The following is a 16,282-nucleotide window of genomic DNA, read 5'->3' on the forward strand; positions in this document are numbered from 1 at the left end:
TTGGGATTTTAAAACCATAGTTTTCTTTGTAGGACATTGAGAAGCAATATGTCCTCTTCCAAGACACTTGAAGCACTTAATTTCACTTGACTTAGATTCTTTGGAAGGTGCTTTGAAAGATGATTTTTCTTTTTCTTTTTCTTCTTTAGGATAAGGTTAGGAAGAGTGACCCTCCTTCTTAAAATTCTTGGAATAAGAGAGAGTGGAGTCTTTTCTAAAATATTTCTCTTGAGTTGATGTTCCATTCTAGAACAAAGTTGAACAAGCTCATTCAAATCTCTATATGGAAGGATTTCAACTTTGTCTCTTATTTCAAGGTTAAGACCACTTTGAAACCTTAAGATGGTGGTCCTCTCTTCTTCCCAGCCCTCATCATTAGCAACTTCATAGATTGCCTATATTCTTCCACACTAGATGACCCTTATTTCAACCTTTGTAGCTTATCCATAAGCTCTCGATCATAGTATGGAGGAATATGCCTTCTTCTCAAGGCACTACGAAGCTCATTCCAATATTGGATTGGGGGCTCTTAATTTATTCTCCTTTATTTTTCTAAGGAGGTCCACCAATACATGGCATGCCCTTGGAAGCTAAGGGTTGCCAAAGAAACCTTCTTTTCTTCACTCACTCCATGGCAAGAGAACAATTATTCCACTTTCATTTCCCAATCCAAGTATGTTTCTACATTATCTTTGCCATGAAATGAAGGAAGAGTGTTGTTAGGTTCCTTATTGGAAGACTCCCTATGTCTATGTGCCCTTGGGGGTCTTTGATAGTAATCATCATTGTGATGACTACTATAAAAGATCTCACTTGGAGGTTGGGTGTGATGCCCTTCCTCCTCATGAATACTTGAAGGTGTTCTAACCCCCTGTCGCCACCCGCCGAAACGGACATTGGCATTCGCGACGATGGTCGGACTCTTTTTAAGTTTTGAAAGATGATGGATTGTTAGAACGACTTATTCTCAAACTGAGACCTCATCGAGCTAACAATTTTGTTTAAATGACTCTCACCAATCCATGTTAATCCCAAGCGGGACCCTCCATGGATTAGTGGTTTTCGCAAAAAGAAGGGGTTCTTGGAGTCGCCACCAATGTTTTACTCAAAACATTGGAAAAAGATATAAGGCAATTGATTTTCGCAAATCAACTTCGGCCATTACAACCAGAGTTGGGTAAGGGAGTCGGTTACGTGTGAGGAAGGTGTTAGCACCCCACAACGCCCCTTTCGGGTTCCCTATGATAGATTATTTCATAAATAATAGCGTAAAGTTACTAAATTACCCCCATTTATTAGAAACGATTATGAGTAAAATATTTACATGATGAAAACTCTAAACATGCAATGCAACAATCAAAAAGCAATAAATAAAAGCGGTAAAAGAAGGGATTTGGAAAGAAACCTTCGAAGCGGGCTTTTATATATTCAAAACGAAGTTTAGGAGGCTTTTTGGCGCTCCTTCCCACTACACGTCCGCTCGCTCCTTTCCCTAAAGATAATTTTTACTATGGAAATCAAAGAGATTTCCCTTCGACTTGTTCGAGTCTCAAGCTAATGGCTCATGACTCAAGAACTTCGTCGGATTGGCTCTCGGAGAGACTTCTAGGGCAGAGAATAGCTCAAAAACCCAAGAATACTCAGCACGAGGGTCCAGAAGTGTGGAAAAAGTGTGGAATGACGTGCAAATGACGTCCTATTTATAGGATTGAGGTGCAATACGGCCTGGGAGGTCAATACGGCCCGTACTGGGTTTTTGAACTACAGTACGGCCGTATTGAATTTGGTACGGCCGTACTGAAGTTCAAAAACTTCAGTACGGCCGTATTGAGTTCACTACGGCCGTATTGCAGTTCAAATGGCTCAGTACGGCCGTACTGAACCTCTGGGAGGGTGTATTGAGCTCCAATCCTCGCACACCCTTATTCTAAGCTACTCTAAGACTTCTAGACCTACAAAGAATCATCCTAGGGTCTTCCAGGAGTCCTTCCGGCTGACTTTCCTTCGGTCTTCGAGAGTCTTTGAGTCTTATTTCCGACCTGGACAATTTTAGGGGTCTACAGCTGCCCCCCCTTTACTTAGTCGAACGGCTTTTTGGTGTACCGGTTGACAAGTAAAGGAGTTGACCCAATTGTCCGGGGAGTAAGCCATCCTTCTGACTTGTAGTGTCTTCCGGTGGGAAAATTGTTGAGTGGCCTCTTGATGGAACGAAGCCACCTTCCATCACCTCTCCAGGTTGAGTATTAGCCGTCGCCTCTCCAGGCTCGTGCATACCTCGGTGTTTCTGACAACCTCGGTAGCGTGAGTTTGCCCTCTCCAGGGTTTGCATGCCTCCGTGTTTCTGACGACGTTGGCAGCTGCATACCTCCGTGTTTCTGACGACGGGGTAGCTGAGTATTAGTCGTCGCCTCTCCAGGCTCGTGCATACCTCGGTGTTTCTAACAACCTCGGTAGCTTCATACCTCCGTGTTTCTGACGACGGGGTAGCTGAGTATTAGTCGTCGCCTCTCCAGGCTCATGCATACCTCGGTGTTTCTGACAACCTCGGTAGCTGCATACCTCCGTGTTTCTGACGACGGGGTAGCTGAGTATTAGTCGTCGCCTCTCCAGGCTCGTGCATACCTCGGTGTTTCTGACAACCTCGGTAGCTGCATACCTCCGTGTTTCTGACGACGGGGTAGCTGAGTATTAGTCGTCGTCTCTCCAGGCTCGTGCATACCTCGGTGTTTCTGGCAACCTCGGTAGCGTGAGTTTGCCCTCTCCAGGGTCTGCATGCCTCCGTGTTTCTGACGATGTTGGCAGCTGCATACCTCCGTGTTTCTGACGACGTCGGTAGCTGAGTATTAGTCGTCGCCTCTCCAGGCTCGTGCATACCTCGGTGTTTCTGACAACCTCGGTAGCGTGAGTTTGCCCTCTCCAGGGTCTGCATGCCTCCGTGTTTCTGACGACGTTGGCAGCTGCATACCTCCGTGTTTCTGACGACGGCGGTAGCTGAGTATTAGTCGTCGCCTCTCCAGGCTCGTGCATACCTCGGTGTTTCTGACAACCTCGGTAGCTGCATACCTCCGTGTTTCTGATGACGGGGTAGCTGAGTATTAGTCGTCGCCTCTCCAGGCTCGTGCATACCTCGGTGTTTCTGACAACCTCGGTAGCTGCATACCTCCGTGTTTCTGACGACGGGGTAGCTGAGTATTAGTCGTCGCCTCTCCAGGCTCGTGCATACCTCGGTGTTTCTGACGACCTCGGTAGCGTGAGTTTGCCCTCTCCAGGGTTGCATACCTCCGTGCTTCTGGTCACTTTGGTAGCGTGAGTTTGCCCTCTCCAGGGATTTGTGATGATTTTGTCTCCACAGTCCACGATGCTGCTTCGACGGTTGTTTTTGATTTTGGTGCCGCTGAGGGCTGGATAGCGTAGGGATCCGTCTAGGGGATATGCAGTTACTCATAGGTTCTTGTGTCCCAACTTTCCATTGCGTAGTTGGTTCCCACTGGGGAAATTCTGATTCCTTGGGGATGTAGATACAAAGATGCTCTTTCTGATGTGAGCGGTGCCTTATGGTTGGCTGACGTCCTTTCGACGGTGGTGGAGTATCTCAGTTATTCTTATTCGGGTGACTTTTTGATTTTTGGTTTTGTTGCCTCTGCGTAGGCTGTTATCCGCTGGGGGATTCTGTCGTATTGATCTTGATTGGCCTCTTCTGTTAGGCGGATTATCTTGACGTTCGGTGTTTGGTTGAATACCGAATTCCGCTTGGGGAATGGGTATTGATCTTTTTGGATTTTCCTTTTTTGGAGGAGTGCCTCTGAGTAGGCGAATGGGGATTGAGGATCTTATGTATCCCAGAGTATTATTTAGAAAGCCTCTTCAGGCTTAGCTTCACTCGTCGCTCGAGTTGGAAAGCCATCTTCCACTGAGGAAGTCTAAGTCCTTTGACTCGGATATTTTGTTTGGATGATCATGCTTCCATTGGGGAATCTTGCTGATCTTGCTCTGATAGCTTTCACTGGGAATTCGGCCCAAGAGTGCAAGCTGAGATGTCTCTGGGGAGTATTATTTCGGCAAGCCTCTCCAGGCTCAATTATTCTGTACGATTTGTTGGATTTTCTGAATTTTTGCCTTTTTTGTCGATTTTTCGGCTTTTTCTGTTGGCTGCTATCATACACAACAAATTTTTCCTATTTTTCTATTTTATGCGACTGCCTCATGATAAGGTCTTTGAATGTGCAACTAATGTGTGTGTGATGCACAAAATGCAAGTTTAATCATTTTGTTAATGTTTTTAGAAAAATGAATGGCTCTCCCTATCCTCCTCTTCTTGGAGGAATTTCTGTCGTCGATGTGAGGGAGGATTTCTGTGAGCCTCTTACGCAGGAGATTACGGATTTTATAGGAACCCCTCCAACTTTCTTTATTGACCGATTATTAAAGGAATTTCGTACAATTTTTAAGAAACACCAATTTAGAGGCATAATCACATGGTCAAGAGAAGAGAAATGAATAGATATTTTATTGATATTCACAAATGTTTTTACAGAAAGATATACAAAAGGAATTTCTGAAGAATGGCTGGCCAGGGTAGGCTATATACATTGGGCTTAACAATTATATCTGTAATTGTTGCTCTTACGTTCCCCTAATTTCTTCGGGTGAGATGCCTGAGTCAGGAGTGTAGATACTGCAAGACGCTTGCTTCTAGAAGATAATCACTTGAACCGCCTTTCGGTTTTCGATTCGAGTGATCGTTGCTTGCTTTGTTTTTGTGTCTTATTCTTTTGCCCCTAATTTTTTCCTAGGACGTATCCTAGCGGGGATAAATTCGCCTTTGTTTTGCCTAGTACCCTTGTACTGGCGGGCTTTTTATTTTGCCCTAACTTTTGCCTAGGACGCCCTTTTCGGGTTTTCATCCTAGCGGGCCTATGCAAGCAACGTCTTCAAGCATAGTACTTCTTTACCATGTCAGCGTTGACTGGGTATCGAAGTTCTTCTCCATCCATGTCCGTGAGGATCAATGCTCTTCCTGAGAAGGCTCGCTTCACCACGTATGGTCCTTCGTAATTCGGGGCCCACTTTCCGATTTTGTCCTTTTGAGCTGGTAGCAACTTCTTCATTACCAGCTCTCCCTCATGGTAGACTCGAGGGTGGACTTTCTTGTCAAAAGCCTTTTTGATCTTCCTCTGATAGGCTTGACCATGGCATATGGCGTTCAGCCGTTTCTCTTCGATAAGATTCAACTGGTCGTATCGGCTTTGAACCCATTCTGCCTTGGAAAGTTTTGCTTCCATGATTACCCTTAGAGAAGGTATCTCGACTTCGATCGGTAGAACTGCCTCCATTCCATAGACAAGGGAGAATGGAGTAGCTCCTGTAGATGTGCGTACTGAAGTCCTATAACCATGAAGGGCGAAGGGTAACATCTCATGCCAGTCTTTAAATGAGACAACCATCTTTTGCACAATTTTCTTGATGTTTTTATTGGCTGCCTCGACTGCCCCATTCATCTTTGGCCGATATGGGGAAGAGTTGTGGTGTTGGATCTTGAATTCTTGGCACAGTTCTTCCACCATTTTGTTATTCAAATTAGATCCATTATCAGTGATGATTTTATCGGGAATACCGTATCTGCATATAATGTTCATCTTGATGAAGGATGTTACCACCTTTCGGGTCACATGAGCATACGATGCCACTTCTACCCATTTGGTGAAGTAGTCAATGGCCACAAGGATGAATCTATGTCCATTGGATGCTTTCGGCTCGATGGGTCCAATAACATCCATGCCCCACATTGCGAATGGCCAAGGTGAAGCCAATACATTGAGTGGAGTCGGTGGGACATGAATGTTGTCGGCGTATGCTTGACACTTATGGCATTTTTGCACGTACTGGTAACAATCCTTTTCCATGGTCGACCAATAGTATCCCGCCCTGAGGATCTTTTTAGCCATTGCAGGCCCGGGGATATGGGTACCGAAAACCCCCTCATGTACTTCTTTGGTCATATTTTGAGCTTCGACTTGGTCTATACATCTCAACAAGACCGAGTCATAATTTTTCTTGTAGAGGGTTTCACCGACTAGCAGAAATCCCATGGCCCTTCTTCGGATATGCTTCTTGTCATTGTCGTTGGCCGCATCAGGATATTCCCCTTTTGTTAAATATTGCTTGATATCATGGAACCATGGACAATCATCGACAACTTTATCTATCAGAAGGCAGAACGCTTGCTTATCGTGCCGCCGGATATTGATGATGGGCATTTCATGCTCACTATCCAAGGCGAACATCGACGAGAGCGTAGCAAGAGCATCGACAAAATGATTCTCCTCCCTTGGAATGTATTCAAAGACGACACTTTGGAAGAAATGTGTCAAATCTTTGATGTGTTCAACATATGGTATCAGTTTAGGATTTCGGACTTCCCAATCACCTCGTAGTTGGTGGATGACTAAGGCCGAATCACCAAACACTTTGAGCTTTAGGATACCATTGTTGATGGCTGCTTGGATTCCCAACGCACAAGCCTCGTATTCAGCCATGTTGTTTGTACAATCGAAGTTGAGTCTTGCCGTTATGGGAATGTATTTTCCTTGTGGAGAGATTAGCACTGTGCCAATCCCTCGTCCAAGCATGTTGGAGGCTCCATCAAAATACATGGTCCACGCATCATCTTTAGGCTCTTCATGTTGTAGATTCATTATATCCTCATCGGGGAAATTATCCTGAAGGGATTGGTAATCGCTGGTCGGCCCGTGTGCTAGGTAATCAGCTAGGGTACTACCCTTGATGGCCTTTTGTGTGACATGTATGATGTCAAATTCTGATAACTGTACTTGCCATCGGGCAATCTTCCCAGTGATTATTGGTTTGTCGAACACGTACTTAATTGGATCCATTTTGGAAACCAACCAAGTAGTATGCCTAATCATATATTGCCTGAGCCGTTGTGTTGCCCATGCTAACGCACAGCACGTCTTTTCTAACGGCGTGTAGCGGGTTTCACAGTCGAGAAATTTCTTGCTCAGGTAGTAGATGGCTCGTTCTTTCTTTCCCGTTTCATCTTGTTGTCCTAGCACAGCTCCCATGGACTCATCAAGCACAGTTAAGTAGAGGATTAATGGTCTTCCCTCGACAGGCGGCACCAATACTGGTGGATTGGCCAAGCACTGTTTAATCTTATCAAAAGCTTGTTGACAATCCTCATCCCAAGATTCGGAATGATTCTTGCGCAACAGCCTGAATATTGGTTTGCACATGTCAGTCAACTGTGCGATGAACCTTGCGACATAGTTCACCCTGCCGAGGAATCCTCTTATCTCTTTCTCGGTCTTAGGAGGAGGCATTTCCATTATTGCCTTCACTTTATCGGGGTCCACCTCTATGCCTTTCTTGCTGACGATGAACCCGAGAAGCTTACCCGACCGAACTCCGAAAGTACACTTAGCCGGATTTAGCTTAAGCTGATACTTGCGAAGCCGGCTGAATAATTTTCTCAAATATTGGATATGGTCCATTTCATCCTTCGACTTTGCGATCATGTCGTCCACGTATACTTCGATTTCTTTGTGGATCATGTCGTGGAATAACATCACCATCGCTCGTTGGTAGGTGGCACCCGCATTTTTGAGTCCAAAAGGCATCACCTTGTAGCAGAAAGTACCCCAGGGTGTAATGAAGGAAGTTTTCTTGCGGTCTTCCACATTCATCTTAATTTGGTTGTACCCAGAGTACCCATCCATAAAGGAATAGAGTGTGTTCGTGGCTGTATGATCCACTAGTGTATCGATGTGCGGTAAGGGAAAATCGTCCTTTGGACTGGCACGATTCAGATCCCTGTAGTCAACACAAACTCTAACCTTTCCATTCTTTTTAATGACTGGCACGATGTTAGCTAGCCATTCGGGATACTGAGATACAACCAAGAACCCCGCATCTAATTGCTTTTCTACCTCCTCCTTGATCTTTAAAGACCACTCGGGCTTGATTCGTCGGAGCTTTTGTTTGACGGGTCGAAACCCTTCCTTCAACGGTAACTTGTGCTCGACGATGTTAGAGTCCAAACCGGGCATATCATGATACGACCATGCAAATACGTCCTTATATTCCCTTAATAATTGGATCAATTGCGCCCTTATTTCATCACTGATATGGGTCCCAATGTTGACCTCTTTTATCTCTTGGCCCTGCCCCAAATTCACGGTCTCCAATTTCTCTTGGTACGGTTGGAGTAGACGAGCTTCTTGATCTAGCAGTCTTTGCAGATCCGGAGAGATGGTCTCCTCATCACTGTCCAACTCAACCCATTCATCCTCAACTTTCGGATCCCGGTCGGAGCGAACAATCACAGACATAATTGTTTTATTGGTTCTGTTTTTGGTTTAGAATTATTAATGTTAATGAGAGAAAGAGAGAAAAGAATAAATGAGAGAATGATGTGTGAAAAATGCCTCTTTATTGATATGTATGAAAAACTGTACAAAAAACCCTTATTCACATGAAAAGGGTCTCATGATCTCGGGTACTGATCATGAGTCCCAAAAAGAAAAGAAAAATGTGGAGGGGCCCTATTGTGGCTTGCTCTTCTCTCTACTCCTGCTTCGGCAGAGGATTCTTGCTCACGTCGGGCGCTGTCGAATCAAAAGTGATCCACCCGGCATCAATAAGGTCTTGGACCTTATATTTGAGAGCTCTACAGTTCTCCGTTGAATGCCCCGGTGCCCCCGAATGGTATAGACATTTGTCTTGCGGATTGTACCAATCGGGGTAAGGTGGATCAATTTTCCTTGGTGGAATGTAAGCTAGAAGATGAGCTTGCACTAGCTTCAGTAGGAGGTCGCTATATGTGGTCGGAAGTTTATCAAACTTCTTCACAGGGTTGTACTACGACTTTCCCGACTTCGAAGCGGAGGAAGATGAAGAAATAGTTATGGCGTTGACTCCTCCCTCCTTCTTCTTCCCAAAGGTCTTCTTAGCTTCAAATGATTGGGAAGGCTTAGCTAGCTTCCCACTTTTCAGCCCTTGTTCCACTCTTTCTCCAATGGTGATGATGTCCGAGAAGAGTGTTGTTGTGTTCCCTATCATCTTGTCATAATAGGGACCGTTCAACGAGTTTATAAACAGGGACACCGTCTCCTTATCCGACAGCGGGGGCTCTATTTGTGCCGCCAACTCCCTCCATCGTTGGGCGTACGCCTTAAAGGATTCATCACTTTTCTTACTCAAGGCTTGAAGATCGGACCTATCGGGTGTTAGGTCGATGTTATACTTGTAGCGCTTGAGAAATGCGTCGGCCAACTGCTTCCATGTAAGCACCTGATTCCCATCCAGCTGCATATACCAGTTGAGTGCGGTGTCAGCCAAGCTCTCTTGGAAGCAATGGATTAAGAGCTTTTCATTAGTGGCATATGCAGCCATCTTTCGGCAATACATGGTGAGATGACTTTTGGGGCAAGTCGATCCCACATACTTTGGGAGATCGGGCAGTTTAAATTTGGGAGGGAATTGGATGTCCCTCACTAAGCACATGTCGACGGCATCTTTGATATCAAAATCATGCCCCTCCATAGCCCTCAACCGGTCCTCGAGAGCGTGGAATTGTTCCTTTGAAATCTCGGGCTCTCTAATTGTAATCCCCGCCCCAGGGGGTACAGCTTGCGGAGGCTCTTGCTCATGCTCCTCCTCATGATGGGACTCATGGTCACTGTGTTGAGTCCCGTGCATATTTTGATGACGCATGAGTTCCATCATTTGCGCCATTTGCTCCTTGAGTTGTGAGAGCTCGGTTGTAAGCTTCCTGTTTTGTTCCTCCAACGCGTCCATTTTCTTGAGTTTCTGCGCGCGCGTGAGGACAGAGAGATGACCAGCCACTTTCTAAAATGAATGCTTAATCTAATTAGTTTATTTATGGAATGAATACACTCTTGACATGAGCTTGATAACCTTCCATCTTTAAGGCGCTGCCTTTTTAAGATGGAGGTTTACCACCCTCCTTGACTTATGATCTCTCCCCAACGGAGAATCTCAATAGTCATGGGTCTCTTTCACTCATGTCAAGGGGTATTGGTGAGCCTAAAATGAATGGTTATGAGGATGCATGATGTCTTATTGGTAATGATGCTCATGCTCCTCACTTTTATTATATTTTCACACATGGTCTTTCCTCTCATGTCATGACATTTTTCATGCATGGGGTTATTCTTAGACCTTATTACGAGGTTTATTATTAATGCACAAACAATGTCACATAGACCTATACACAAACAATTCACTCATCCACGAACAGTCACGAGTGAATCACGAGGTAGGGGTATCCTGCAGAAAAGTGCATATTCAAGGAGGTTCTAACTATTCTCACCGGTCCAAGGCTCCCAAGGTGCCCCCACTATAGGGACCCAATTCCTCTCGTCGTAAGTCGATGGAAAGCTCCAACGCACTGTCAGACTTGAGTTCATGGTTTTCACCTTGAGTGATGCTTTCCGACAACGGTCTACGGGCACCTATAGACCCATTCGACAACCGGCCGTACTAACATCCACTCCCTATGGCTTTCCACTCATGCCCCCGGGTATAGAGGGAACTGTTGTGTGCAAAGGTTCGTGTGCAGTTTGTATTTCAAACAATTGCGAAAATTTAAACATTCAAAAGTTATTAAAGCCAATTAGATAAAACATATTATCATACAAGCGAGGGGTAACGAAGTAATTTTAAACTATTATTTTAGAAATAATCCATCACTAAATGGGACTGACTCTCGAGGCTTCCCCAGTGGAGTCGCCATCTGTCGCCACCCGCCGAAACGGACATTGGCATTCGCGACGATGGTCAGACTCTTTTTAAGTTTTGAAAGATGATGGATTGTTAGAACGACTTATTCTCAAACTGAGACCTCATCGAGCTAACAATTTTGTTTAAATGACTCTCACCAATCCATGTTAATCCCAAGCGGGACCCTCCATGGATTAGTGGTTTTCGCAAAAAGAAGGGGTTCTTGGAGTCGCCACCAATGTTTTACTCAAAACATTGGAAAAAGATATAAGGCAATTGATTTTCGCAAATCAACTTCGGCCATTACAACCAGAGTTGGGTAAGGGAGTCGGTTACGTGTGAGGAAGGTGTTAGCACCCCACAACGCCCCTTTCGGGTTCCCTATGACAGATTATTTCATAAATAATAGCGTAAAGTTACTAAATTACCCTCATTTATTAGAAACGATTATGAGTAAAATATTTACATGATGAAAACTCTAAACATGCAATGCAACAATCAAAAAGCAATAAATAAAAGCGGTAAAAGAAGGGATTTGGAAAGAAACCTTCGAAGCGGGCTTTTATATATTCAAAACGAAGTTTATGAGGCTTTTTGGCGCTCCTTCCCACTACACGTTCGCTCGCTCCTTTCCCTAAAGATAATTTTTACTATGGAAATCAAAGAGATTTCCCTTCGACTTGTTCGAGTCTCAAGCTAATGGCTCATGACTCAAGAACTTCGTCGGATTGGCTCTCGGAGAGACTTCTAGGGCAGAGAATAGCTCAAAAACCCAAGAATACTCAGCACGAGGGTCCAGAAGTGTGGAAAAAGTGTGGAATGACGTGCAAATGACGTCCTATTTATAGGATTGAGGCGCAATACGGCCTGGGAGGTCAATACGGCCCGTACTGGGTTTTTGAACTACAGTACGGCCGTATTGAATTTGGTACAGCCGTACTGAAGTTCAAAAACTTCAGTACGGCCGTATTGAGTTCACTACGGCCGTATTGCAGTTCAAATGGCTCAGTACGGCCGTACTGAACCTCTGGGAGGGTGTATTGAGCTCCAATCCTCGCACACCCTTATTCTAAGCTACTCTAAGACTTCTAGACCTACAAAGAATCATCCTAGGGTCTTCCAGGAGTCCTTCCGGCTGACTTTCGTTTGGTCTTCGAGAGTCTTTGAGTCTTATTTCCGACCCGGACAATTTTAGGGGTCTACACCCCCTTGCCCTTTGAGGACTTAGGTTGGGGAAATCTAGGGTTTGACCCACTAGCTTCCCCTCCCACAACTAGTCTAGCAAGTAGTTGTCTTATTTCCTCATTATTTCTAGCATTTTCTTTTTCTCTTTTCTTAAGCTCTTCCTCTCTTTTTATATTTTCTTCCTCTTTTTTTCTCAAGTATTCTTTTAATTTCCTAAGTTTATCCCTAACACTAGACCTAGTACTACAAGAATTATGACCATGTACACTAGAATGATCACTCATCTTTGATCAAAAAGGTTTTCACAAATATGTTTCAAAAAGGTTGGCAAAAAGGTTTTCACAAAGAGTGAGTGATGAAAAGATTTTCACAAAAAGTTTTTAAGGTGTAAGATTGGTGTAAAAAGGCTTAAGTGCAGAAAGTGAACTATCAAGGGAGGTGGACTACTAAGAATCACTTAAAAACCAAGTCTTTTCAAGTAGAAATCACTAAGCCCTTTTTACACTTTTCTTACAAAACAATTTTGCACAAGAATTAGGTATGTGTGTGCACGGCCCCCTAGTAGGCAACTTGTAGCCTTCTAAAACGAAACAAGTAAGAATAAAGAGCCTAAGCAAATATACTACTAAAGCTATAAAGACATGCAAAGAGAAGCAACTTAAAGCATATGCTAGTCGGATTCCCTAGGGTAGGAGCTTGGAGTGACCTTGGTGGTATTCAAGCCAGTCCCACACTACTTCGAGTTACCCTAAAATGAAGAGGTTTAAAATGGCCAATTACAACCCAAAAATAATGAAAATCAAGGCCCAAAATACAAGAGGCCGAAAATTAAGCAAGAAAGAACAAGTAAGAAAGAAAGAAAATTAAAAGTCTTCAACTCCTCCAATTTGGCTCCCCTTCACAAGGAACAAACTAGGTTAGTCCTCTCCTTTTGTGTTTGCACTCTTTGAGATATGGTATTCTTCTCGAAAGCACTTGGGACCCCATGGATTTAATCTCCACTCAATCCCCCAAAGAAATTTTGTGAAGGGTTGGAGGTAGTACTTCACTTACACCCAAAGATAACAAACCAACCAAGAACAAGAAGGAGGCCAAAGGAATAAAACTGAAAATGCTCAATTAAAAGGCTAAACTCAAAGATAGATTAATGAGACAAACATAAGAATTCCAAATAAGACAAGCAAAAAATTAAGACATATTAAAAAGGCTAGCACATAAAGGAAAAGTCCTAGAATGACACTAGAATGGAGTTAAAACTTTAATGGTTTGCACTTGTGAATTTTTAAGTCCTTTTTGGTAGAGGTCCAACCACGACTTTGTGTCTCAAAAGGGTCCAGTAAGGTCCAAAAATTCAGTCCAAGTCCAACTCCAATGATGGAGAAGGTAGGAGGAGTGAATGTTGTTCTTCTCCTATTCTTCACCTAGGCTTGGATCTTCTTCAAGAAGCTTGAATCCGAAGATGGAGAACTCTAGAATGATGAATGAACACGAGTAGAATGAGGTCTAGACTTGGATGGAAGCATCCAAGCTCAAGCATCAATGGAGAGCACACTTCAAAGAGAAGGATTCTAAGGTGAAATCCTAAGGTTTTGAAAATGAACTCTAAAGGACTTTTGAGAGAGGAAACTCGGCCAATGGCTCACAAATTTCTATTATGTTCAAAAGTGAATACAAATTGTTTTAGGAGGGATCATATAGGTCACCGAATTTGGGAAGCCACTTGGCGCCACATGATAGGTCACATGTTGGCGCCAAGATTTGAATTCAAATTCAAATTTGAATTCAAACCTTGTGTCACATGTGCATAACCGGTCATGTGTAGCTAAATGCAAATTAAGCTGAATTTAGTATGTATTTAGGGTTGCATTTCGGTGTCACACTTGTGTAGCCAAGGTGGTACCAAAAGTGTGACCTAAATGCAACTTAAATCCATCCTAAATTTAACCTAATTTGTCCTAACTCAAATGAACTACTAATCCTCCTTAAACCCTAATCTAATGACCAAAATACAATGGTCTAGTGAATACAATGAATAGGAAAAAATACAAGAAGGAGAATGAGCCCAATATTGGGTATCAAAAGCCCAAAGCCCAAGAAGCCCAAAATTAAGCCCAATACACCTAAACCCTAATCTATGGTCAAAATACAAGACCAACAACAAAGTAAATTCCTATACTAAGAAAATACAATTAAACATGGTGTTTAATCAATCAAAGCCCAAGTGAGAAGCACCCTAGGCCCACCAAGCCCATTGGGCCCACTAAGCTCTGAAGCAGTCAAATCTTCAAGTAACCTCCTGGCCATTGCTCTAGTGGTTGGGCCTTTAGCCCATGCTCTTCCATCATCCAATGTGCAAGGGTAATTAGGTCAAATATCGATAAGTTTAGCAACAAATCCTTTTGTTTTCTTTTATTTTCTTTTAGCCTTTTTGCTCACATTTTTTTTCAATATTTTTGTCAAGATTTTGTTTCTATTTTTCTTTTAAATGTTGCTTGTTTTTTACACTTGTGGGTGATAAAAAATGCAGCACATAAAGGAGTCAAATTTAGAGAGACAAGTGGCAACACATTTGTGGGTGATGGGGCATATTGTGACTGGAGTGTGTCTTGTACTAATTCTTTCTTTTTGTGCAGATTTTTTTGTCAAAGATTCCAGCACCCACACAAAAAATTTAACCACTCAAACATGTGCACAAAGGAAAAAGGAATAATCATGTAATGATGTGCATGGAAAGGTGCCCAATCATGTATGTGTAGGAGGCAAATAACACATAGATTTCAATACAAATTTGAAGCATGCCAAGGACTAATCAACATGAATGAATGACTTCTAAATGGTGCAGTAAATTTTCAGCCACCTCGTGGAAAAGCACATACATCAAATATTTTCATTTTTCTCACACATCAAATGGGTGCACCATACATATAGATTTTTATCTTTTTGAGATGGGTGAGAGAAACACAATTTTGACAAAACTTAAAAGGTAAAAAGAACAAAAAGAGATGCAAGACATGTTCTTGATGTTCATAATATATTTTTCCAGCACTCAAGAGTAAAAGCAAAAATGGCACATAAGAACCTAAGACTCAAGAAAAATCCTAAAGCACAAAAGGAGGCTCATGAACAAGTAATGAACCATGGAGCAACATAAAAAGACATTTTTAATAAGGTTTTCATGGATGACAATGAGACTCAAGAAGACGCAAATGATGACTCAAAAAAGATAAAGACTCAAAGAAATGAAGAGGAAGCTAGTTACCCTTAAAGATAACCAAAGCTCATGATACCAAATGATGGCCTCCTTCCACCATGGGAGAGACCAAGACGTCCAAGGTGGGAGAGAGACTCCTTGCTAAGGCCAAGGTGATGACCTCAATGGTGGATGTTCCTTCAAGGGTGGAGAAATAAGGATGATGGGCTTCTCTTTTAGACGTGATTACAACAATTTGTTTGAGTACAAGAAAGCTCTTGAAGAAGATTTTCTTAAAGATGAGTACAAATCATTTTTTTATAATTACACTTCTATTCTGTATTATGTATCGTGTATTTATTTTGAGTTTTAGAGCTTCTTATATAGTAACTTTGAAAGAGATGGTCGTTGCAGCTTCTTGAGTCTGATTCATAAAATTGCTTCGTCTACTCCTTCGTTTAATCTTTAGAAAGGAAGTATTCATTGGTTCATTAAATGCTTCAATTAATGCCTTTCACCTAAACGTACTCCTTATCTTTGATTGATCAAGCTACTTATCACAATGGAGTAGCAAACACTACAAGAAAAAGTTAAATTTTCGACGGATAATTTCCCACGGACAAAAATCCGTCAGAAATTTCCCACGGATTTAGATCCGTCGGAAATTTCTGACAGAATTTCTGACGGATTTAAATCCGTCTGAAATTTTTGACGGAATTTTTGATAGATTTAAATCTGTCTGAAATTTCTGATGAAATTTCCCATGGATTTAAATTCGTCTGAAATTTTCGATGGAATTTCTGACGGATTTAAATCTGTATGAAATTATTAAATAAAATATAAGCAAATTATTTTTCAAGTGCAAGCAATTCTGATCTCATCGATACACACAATAATGCACTATATAATATTTTCATTATTATATGGGTGTTTTCAAAATATAAATATATTGTAATGAATAAGATAAATATAAATCAGAGTGAGTGAGGTATGTCTTACCTATATATAATTATATGTTTAGGTTATTATAAATTATAAACTAATTAGCATAAATGTATTATTTTTACTTATCTTGAAAAATACCAACACATGACGTCCAAATTTAAGAATAACATATCTTTTCTTTAATTTTTAAAAATCACTCAT

This window comes from Cajanus cajan, chromosome 11 (assembly GCF_000230855.2).
Source record: "Cajanus cajan strain Asha chromosome 11, NIPB_CcT2T_4, whole genome shotgun sequence".
Taxonomy (NCBI): domain Eukaryota; kingdom Viridiplantae; phylum Streptophyta; class Magnoliopsida; order Fabales; family Fabaceae; genus Cajanus; species Cajanus cajan.